The sequence below is a fragment of the Arvicanthis niloticus genome, chromosome 25 (assembly GCF_011762505.2).
Source record: "Arvicanthis niloticus isolate mArvNil1 chromosome 25, mArvNil1.pat.X, whole genome shotgun sequence".
Taxonomy (NCBI): Eukaryota; Metazoa; Chordata; class Mammalia; order Rodentia; family Muridae; genus Arvicanthis; species Arvicanthis niloticus.
The window spans coordinates 19,896,702-19,906,811 of NC_133433.1; the positions used below are offsets into that span (position 1 = coordinate 19,896,702).

The 10,110-nt window shown below is 44.0% G+C and overlaps 2 pseudogenes; one reads left to right on the forward strand and one right to left on the reverse strand.

Annotated features, from left to right (window-relative positions):
• The first annotated feature begins 1,606 nt into the window (after positions 1-1,606).
• Positions 1,607-8,891, forward strand: LOC143438337 (eukaryotic translation initiation factor 5 pseudogene; annotated as a pseudogene).
• A 635-nt stretch (positions 8,892-9,526) lies between these two features.
• Positions 9,527-9,783, reverse strand: LOC143438338 (cytochrome c oxidase subunit 6C-2 pseudogene; annotated as a pseudogene).
• Positions 9,784-10,110: the final 327 nt, after the last annotated feature.

Consider the following 10,110-nt stretch of genomic DNA (forward strand, 5'->3'; position numbering starts at 1 on the left):
CATCAGGAACCTGCTTCCAAATGGCCTGGCTGCTGGTGTGAAGGACTGGCAGAAATGTGTTTTAGAAACTGATTTGGGGACCTGTCAATTAGAGAAAAGCTAAAAGCTGTCATATCGACCAAAAGACACTGGCTCTGAACACCACCCTCAGATATGTGTATAATAAGACTGTCCTTTGAAGTTTTCACTCTGAAGTGTAGGAGACAACATTCCTCTTAAGTCAGAGATTTGACAGTTCTCAAACAGTAATTTGTTTGGAAAACAGTATGTTCCTTTATCATGACCTTATCTTCTTAGACAAATATTTATTTGTTTTTGTTTATTAATTGAGTTTCATTCTATAGCCACGTCTATAGCCGTGCTATGTAGACCAAGCTGACCTGGAATCTGTTGTGATCTTCCTACCTCTGCCTCTCACCTGTTGGAAATACAGGAGTGTACCACCATGACAAATGCATGGAGAGGTGGGGACAGAACACAGAGCTGCATGCATGCAAGGCAAGCATGGCACCAACTAAGCTACATCCCCAGCCACTAGGCAAGGCGTTTTAAAGGTTCTCTCCTAGTCCAGTATTTACGGTAGCCATCCAGCACAAGGCTCGCTCCTGTCACTCCTTGGTCCTATGAATACCTCTTTTAGATCTAGCTGCTTCTTTGTTTCATTTTTCCACTCATCAACAGTGGCTTCAAAAGAAGATCAGGAGAATAAGGGCAGTAAAGTTAGGTTGGTTATCTCTGTCCCTTTCAAGTCCAGAGACAGTGGTAAACAATACTTTCATATTTGTGTAATGCTTCTCCCCGTCAGAGATGTTAAATTCACAAGGGATTTGATGGACAATGGCAGGAAATTTTTTGGACCAATCTTTAAAAACAGAAATTTAAGGGCTGGAGAGATGGCAAAGTTGGCTGCTCTTCCAGAAGACCCAAGTTCAGTACCCAGCACCCACACTGGGTGGCTCACAACTCCCTGTAACTCCAGCTCCAGGGGCTCCGACACCCTCTTCTGACCTCCACTGGCACACACACACACACACACACACACACACACAAATGACATAAATCTTTAAAAAGTATTAAAACAATTTATATTTTTCAAAAAAATAAAAGAAAGATGATAACAGTAGTTCGTGGTTGTTGAACATTGCAGATCTATCAGCTACAATCCACAAGTCTGAAGAAAACCAGCAGCTCCATAATTTCCTTCCACACTGTCACTCCTCCAGGGTTAAGGGGCCTTGGTGATACAGTGTGCAGCAGCAGACACTGTGGAAAGACCATGTTCGCTAGTCTCCACACCGACTGGACCTGCGCATGCGTGCCTGCCCTAGCACGCATTCACCCTGTCGTTTAGCTGCCTTCTTGGGAAGACAAAAGTTAGAGGCTTGTGAGTCCTTCCAGTTTGGCTCAGAGACAGAGGTCAGGCTGCAGCTGGTCAGGACCAGACACACGCGGACCGTCTTCCTAAGCAGCATGGACCCAAGGGGTGGGGCTAGCACAGACCAGAGCACGCTACTTGTCAATTGATGGAGCCACTTGGCAGGTCATGACTCTCCTCTGAGAAAACAAGAAGAGAACTGAAGCATCTGAGGGGATTTGTGTTTGCGCGATGGGCAATAAAGTAAATGTCAGGAGGACGAAGTAAGAAAAGCAACTTCCTTGGGGTGAATAGATGCTGGTGATAACTGGGGACTAGGGGAGACAGGTCAAATTGTGTTTGGCACCGTAAAAAGGAATTATCATATGTTTCAAGGTTAAAGAAAAACATTTTCTGTTTGAGGTAGAGAGTTGCTTTGGAAACTTAAGGGTAGTTACTGCTTTGTTAAGAGAAAAACAAAAACCGGGACCGCCTAACCCCAGTACCAAACACAAGAAGCCCTCTTTAGAGATGTGGCCAGGATTATCGGCTTACAGACTCCCAAAATATACATCTGATTGCCGTTGCCATTGGTTACACTCCAGAGGCAGAAGGTAAGTTTCCATGGTGAAGACAGTATGTACTTCAGAAACAGGCCCCAGGGGACCCTGAGCTGGAGCTGACCTGAATGCTCCCTCCCTAAGAGCTAGCCTTCATGGTACTAGAAGGCACCATGCAAGCTTCCAAAGGAGCCAACCAACCCATGAACACATCAACAACCAATCAGCATGGCACACTGATCCTACAGGGGCAGTAGTGGCACACGTACCTTGGCAGTAACCAACCTCTCTAATTGACCTTAAGAGTGCCCAACGAGAGGGATAGCATTGGAACCCTAGCTAACCACTTAGTGACAGTGAGGTCATGGTGACTGGAGGAGAATCGGCAACCACTAACTCATTAAACCAGCATAATCCCTAACAGCAATCAATGAACATCTGTGCACAGATAAGTGTAGTCCTCACTCTCGTCAAGCAAACTTCTCTTTGCAACAGACAGAGACCACAACAGAAAACCACAACCAATCAAAATGCAGAGTTGTGGAGCTCAGTCCCAGTGACTCCATCTACAAAACGCTCCCTACCTAAGGCTCAGGGAACATGTTAGAAGAGGAGACAGAAAGATTGTAGGAGCCAGAGAAGTAGAGAGTTTGCTGTGACACTGTGTCTTCCAGTAACTCCTGCTCCAGGTGACAGCCACCAAGCCTCAGGCTGAATATTTTTTTTATCTTGCTGTTTAATTTTACTCAGAAGAAGCAACTTCCTAGAATGCCATGCTGATGATGCTACCACTGTGCTTGATATTAAAAAAAAAAAAAATCAACAATGTTTGCCCTGGGAGCTGGATCAGGGTCCACATGTCTCTCATCTGCTAAGAGTCTAGCACAAAAGACACGTAGTCCCTCTAAAACTGTAAGTTCAAAACTCTTGCTGAAGAGAAGATGCAGTGATCATTAGATGTTGGATTTAATTGGTCTGTTGGTCCTATCAGTGGGTACCTATACATCCCTACCTGTGGCAGCAAAGCAAAGATGAGACAAACAGCTTTGGGCCCCTGAGCCCCAGAGCCCCTGAAGTTCACAGTCTAGTAAAGAAGACAGAGATAAGCCAACCACAAGAGCTATGAAGGAATACATTGAGGACACTCAAGTAGTCAAAAATGCCTCCCAGAAGACATCCCCATGCACTAGCTTAGAGCCTGTGAATGCAGCCTTCTATGGCAAAGAGGGGGGAGGACACGGGGGCAGACTTTATAGATCTGAGTAAGACTCTCAAGATGGAAGATTACCCTGGAGTGGAGGTGTGTCTCAAATGCAATTACATGTCCTTATACAAGGCAGAGGGAACACTGACACAGACGGAAGGCAGGGCAATGTGACCAGAGGCAGAGAACAGAATAATGTAACCACATTCAGAAGTCAATAAGGTAAGGAATCCTGGCAGCTGCTGGAATCTGGAAGAAGGATCTGAGTTCCTTGATCATTTCTGGAGGGACTGTGGCCCTTGATTCACATAGCCCAGAGCCGGTTTCCAATGCCTCCCCTCTAGAACTGTGATAAGGTAGACTTCTGCTGTTCTAATCCAGAGTTTGCATGGTTATACCAGCTAGGAGAAATGAGCAGACACTCTAGAACACTCCGGGAAAGTGTCTGCTCAGGAATCTTGGGTCAAGTTTAGGAACTGATCCTGGTTGATTTAAGCAGAAAGATTCTCTGGAATTGGTACCAGCTGGGGATGGGAGGGCTCCTGCGGTGGACCACAGCGGGTCTGAGACTGGATGTGGGGGAAGCTTAGCCACCAGGAGGGTTCCAGAAAGCCCCAGCTGTTAATGTCAAGGGAAAGCCTGCTAGGAGGCTACTGCTTGTGTCATGGGAAAGAAGTGTACCCTAGCCATTCCAAGAAGTGTCCCGCTTGTCTTTGTGTCACTTGTGACCTGTGTAATTCCTGAAAGTATAGTCTGGTCAGACAGAAAGCATCTCCTCTACGTCTTCCTCAGTTTAGGGAAAGGAAGGAAGTCCCAGAGGGACAGAGGGAAATCTTCCTAACTTTAGGAAGGCTCAACCACCAAAACCAATTACAATTGCAACAAAAGTAACAATCTTGAGCAGGACGTGTGAACCAAATCCAGGGTCCCTTAGGAAGGGAAAGGAGAATACAGGCGAGAAACAGAAGAAACACCACATATGGTTGTCCCACACCTGTGTCCTTGAAACTTAAGTCAGAATACCCAGAACATCCCAGAACTAAGAGCAAACACTGCCATTGCTGAAACTAATTGTGTATTGGGTTGCCTAGCAACTCTGGGTTGTTGATGTGACTAACTCCTGGCCTGGACACATGTGAGTACACCTTCAGCTCTCTGGAGAATGTAACTGAGTCATGAGTCTACTTTTATGAAATCAGGAAGAGTAAAAACATTATTTACCTTCGGGCTTGCCTATGGACCCTGAAACGACGCAGAGTTCTAGAAACTGCAGGTGAAATGACTCAGAAGACTGAAGGATGGAATGTTTCAGAACACGCTGGAGAAAAAGCCCACTGGCGTCATCCTTCCAGTGAGGTCTGCTGAATCTCTCAGCCTGGTAACTGTGAGGGTCTGAGAGGAGCCACAGCCAGTCACTTTCCACCCTTTGTCATTGTCCTTAAACTGGGCATTGTTCCTGGGAACAATGATGCCCATGTCCTGTGGGTAGGATTAAAGGCAAATTTACCAAACATTTAAAACACTGTCATCTTCCCCAGCAGGCTGTTCGTCAGTCTTGGGCTGTCTCTCCATTGCCTAGATGCCTTCCTGATCCATCAGAGGACAACCAGGGAAAGACAAGAAATGATAGATAGTCCTGCCCTTAAGCAGTTCTGTGACATAAGCAACCCTCCAAGTCTCAAATGCCTTACTTGCAAACTCAGAAAAGTAACAGTACTTTACAGGGCTGCTTGGTCAACCTTAATAAAATATACATCTGGCCCACAAGCACAGTCATCCAAGCTGTCCCAATGGCTCAGCAGGGAGAGGTCTTTACCTCAAGCTTTATGACCTGAGTATTGTCACAGGACCCACATGGCAGAAAGAGAAAGCTGATTCCCACAGGTTGCCCTTTGACTTCCACATGCACGCTGTGATACACACACACACATACCTCAGACAACATGAATGAATGTAAAAAAAAAAAAATTAGAGATTTCTCTCACCCCTGTAGACCTGTCTGAACTATTTCACCTGTTCATCTCTTTGTTCTTCAGCACAAGTGTGTCCCTAATGCATATGTGATGGGGCTGGTTGTCAGGACAGAGAGTCCCATAGGTGGGAGATCGTCTTGAGAGAATCAGCAGAGCAGGAAGACCTGCCCTCTATGAACGGGGCCATTCCCTAACTGGGATAGGCAGGAAGAGGGGTAGCATAGCAGCCTGCACAGGGTCATTGCTCTCTCCTCCTGACTGCAGATACAATGTGGCCAACTGCTCCAAGCCTCTGACAACTCCCCCCACCACAATGCCCCATCACTGGGAACTGAGTTAAAATAAAGCTTTTGTCTCTGAAGTTGTTTTGTGTGTAGCACAACAACATGAAAGAAAAACAAGCAATCGCTCTTAGCCACTGCGCCAGCTTGCAGAATTTTTAAGAATATTAAAGAAGACAATATATTTACAGCTGGTATGGGATACACATCAGTGAACACTGAGTAATTAGGTAATCGCTCTTCTGGTTCTACCCCTGCCTTGCTCTCATGTGGATTAATCTAATATTTAGATACTTGAGGTTATCTGGGTAATTTTTCAAAAAAAAAAAAAAAGGCAAATTTCTCTGAGTTACTAAGGCTATATTTTTATTTTCTCTCTGTGTGTGTGAATGTCTTCATACATGTTGGGGGCACTGCCTGGTGTTCAGAAAGGCCAGAAGAGGACATAAGTAACTATTTAAACCTTTATATTTAAATTAATATGTATTTAAACCACTATACAATGAACTTGTTCAGAGTTTGAAGGGTGGTGTTCTTGTATTCCAAAAACCATAAATTTAAATGTGGGGGCATTAGAAATTCAAATTCAGTTAGTAAAGTAGTAAAAGCATAATAGACCAAAAACAAGTTCTTTTGTTGTTGTTGTTGTTGATTTTGAGTTTTTTGGTTTTTTTTTGGTTTTTCGAGACAGGGTTTCTCTGTGTAGCCCTGGCTGTCCTGGAACTCACTCTGTAGACCAGGCTGGCCTCGAACTCAGAAATCAGCCTGCCTCTGCCTCCCAAGTGCTGGGATTAAAGGCTTGTGCCACCACTACCCGGCTAACAAATTCTATATATGTGGGGCATATGACTAAACATTTTAATGAGTCATACCTCATACATCTAAAAAACAATTGACTTAGATTATGTTAAAAATCTGTACTTATAGGACAGAGGTGGTGCTTTAATACCAGTACTTGGGAGGCAGGGGCAGGCAGGTCTTTGTGAGTTCCAGGTCAGCCTGGTCTACAGAGTGATTTCCAGGACAGCTAAGGCTACACAGAGAAACCCTGTCAGGAAAAACAAGCAAACAAAAATTGCCCTTATTATTGAATTTTAACTTTTTACTTTGAATATAGAGCTAGCCACATAAAGATTTATATGTGCTGGCTGATTTTTCTAGACCTGGTGCTTTTTCTTAAAGATTTATTTCTGTTTTATGTGTGTAATCTGCATGTGGGTGTATACACCACGTACATGCCTGGTGTGAAGGAGGTCAGGAGAGCGTGTTATCCTGGGGACTGACAGAGATGGTTGAGCTGCATTGGGCAGGCCATGGGAACCTAACTAGGACCCTCGGTGAGAATGGTGTCTCCATTACGGTCACGACTGCTGTGGTGAAACACCATGACCAGAGCGACTTGGGGAGGAAAAGTGTTTGTTCAGCTTAAGCTTTCACATCCTCACCAAAGGAAGTCAGGACCGGCACTCAAGCAGAGCAGAAACCTGATGCGGACGCCATGAAGACGTACTGTTTCACTGGCTTGCTCAGCCTACTTCATTATAGAACCCGGGACAACCAGCGCAGAAATGGCACCACCAATAGTGGTCTGGGCACTCCCCCATAAATTATCAATTAAGAAAATGCCCTGCAGGCTTATGTACATCCTGATCTTACGGAGGCATTTTCTGATTGAGGTTCCTTTCTCTCAGATGACTTTACCTTGTGTCGGGTTGGACATAAAACCTGCCAGTAGAACTGATCCCATGTCAGCTTTACACACAAACATGTCGTTTTTCTTTTTTTTCTTTTTTTCCTATATTTTTAGGGGGATGGAGTGGGATGGGAATGCTTTGAAGTAGGGTTTCTTAGACGTCCTGAAACTTGATCTGTAGACCAGACTGGCTTCAAATTCAGAGATCTGCTTGCCGCTGCCTCCCAAAGGCTGGGGATTAAAGTCTCGTGCCCTTACGGCCAGGCCTAACACACAAACACATCACTTCTCAACTAGAATCTTTCCTTCCTTATTTATCCTGAAGATGGCACATTGATATTCACGTTACAATATGAAACACAATAACTTTAAAAGTCCCACAGTCTTTACAAATTCAAACACATTAAAACCCCAGCCCCAGTCAGAGAGAGACCATTCCAGAGAGCTGTTGGACAGCCATTGGTATCTGTTTTGAGGAAACACAGCAGACAAGCTTAAAGCCTCAGTGAGGAAAGGCTTTCACGTCAGAGGCCAGGGGAGAATTTCTGCAGTTATTTATGCCCTCTCTTCTTCTCCAGACAGAAGGTACCAAAAACCCGCAATCAAAGACCTGTTCATCTGATTGATAATGTTACTAATAAGCCAAAATATCTGTCGATGTCAACCACAGCGTGACAGACCAGTCCTGTCGCTACAAGATGATTCATTTGATTGCCAAGATTGAGGGCAAAGGAAATGGAATCCAGACAGCTATAGACAGCATGGTCAACTGACATTACAAAGGCACTCAACTGGCTTCCAATGTATCCCGTTAGATATTTTGTTGTAAGCTGGGAGCACAGACAGTTTGATGTTAAGAATGACCATGACATTGTTGATGGATTTCATGAGGTGATCAAGTGGCAAGACATGTTGGATGGATTTAAAAAATCATTAAAAAGCTGTTCTTTCTCCTAAGTGTGAGAGTCCTGAAACAGATCTACATGTCAATCCAACAAAGCAAGCAAGAGGTAATTTTTGTAAAGCCTGTGGGAACTGAGGTGTGCTTACACACATCATAAACTTGGTACATTGGTTCTCAGAAACTCGCCTAAGAATAATGACAGTGGTACAGGAAAGAGAGGAAAGGAAAGGATGAGAGAACTGGCTCCACCACCAAGTGAAGTTAGCCCTCCACATGCTCTGGAAGAGGAGAAGGAGGAGGGCTGGGAGGACAATACAACTGAAGTGCAGAGTGGATGAATCCAGGGACCACGCAAAAGGTCCGACACTCAGCAAGGATTTGGCAAGAACTGTAGAAGGCCATGTCAACATCCTGTTTGGTAAGAAGAGAGCATTATTGATTCATCTGATAAAGAAATCACTGCTGAGGCAGAAAAATTGGATGTGAAGCCATGGGTCCTCTTGTTTTGACTGAAGTTCTCTGTAATGAGAAGATGAGAGATCAGATCAAGAAACACAGGCACCATTTCCCAAGATTTTGTCATAACAACAAAAGGGTACCTTCTTCATGGAAAGGAACGTATGATTGAGATGCATCAGGTTCAGCTGATCTCCAAGATTCCACTACCTCAGGAGATGTGTGATGATGCAGAGCCTCTAACAAGTGTGTCTCAACTGAACTTGCCCAAGATCCCTGTCAACGCAGAACCATTCATTACATGGTTGAAGGGAATGAGAAAGCCTCCTCAGGTGGTGAGGAAGATGAAAATATTGAGGTGGTATATTAGGAGACTGCCAGTGAACCAAAAGTCAAAACTGTGATGTCTGACAACACAGACAATGGCATTGATATTGATGTCTTTAAAAGGATGAATGCAACTTAGTTTAATGGCGTAATGCTGCAAATTTTTCTCCATTATCAGCCAGAAATGCTCAAGAGCAAAAATGGCTTAATATCATGCTCACTTGAAACTTAAAGTTGTTGCTGATAGTGATTTACAATTAAGCCCAGTTAGTCATCCAGGGAGTCCATACATATCAGTGAGAGGCTGTAGTTTGCTTATTTACAGCATATTTCTTTTTTTCTCCATATAACTCTTGTTTATTGAGGGAAACTACTCCTTAGCCCACATATTCATGTCTCATAGTTCAGAAACACAGCAGTGAACTTCTATGGAACGCAATCTGTTCTATGGAACGCCTCCCCTGTCCCCTTCGCCCGTGGAAGAGAGACACGAGAGGCAGTGTTCGGGTGGTTACCACAGCGAGGCTTTATTCGTATAAGCAGAAGTGGAAAGGACCCAAAGACTGGAAGAGGCACAGCTTAAATACACCCTAGAGTGACGTATTCACTTCTGATTGGCTGTTCACTCATTACCCATAATACACCCCGGGATGGGCAGTGACTTTTGGCGTGCTTTTGCCTCTTGCACCTGCACAGTTAGTTGTTTACTAGTGGAGACATGGGATGCCAGCACCATCTTAGAATGGCGGATGTATCACCGCTAACCTCGGCTTCCTACAGCAATCTGAAGAATTCTTTGCATTCTGAAATCACACTCTGAGAGACATCAGCCTTCCTCATCTCTTCAAAATTGTTCATGGAATCATAATTTCTGTAGAAATCTGCATACCCCTTCTTTCTTGGTTCACGCCAAACTTATAAGCAGCAGCAACTCCCAGGGCCACAGTGAATGCGCCAACAATATGACCTCACAGATGCTTGGCCAGAAGACCATGTATCTGTGATTTCAGCAACAGAGCACCAGAACTCATGGTTGCCAATGTCCTCTATACCAACGTCCTCCCCAGTTCTTGGAGAAAAACTAGTGGTGGACACATTTGGATCACATTTATACAGTTTTTAAAAAAAAAAAAAAAAAAAAAAAAAAAAAGATTTTATTTTGGTCACTTAAAAAAAATGAATAAACTTCAGTCTCTTTAAAATATCTAATCTTTTTTTTTTTAAATCCAAAATCTCTTTCAAAACTTCAAAGTCTCTCAACTGTGGACTCCTGTAGAAATCAAAATTAAATTAAATACCTTCTCACTTCAAGAGGGAAGAACCAGGGCACAGTTAAAATCTGAACAAAGTAAAAGCAA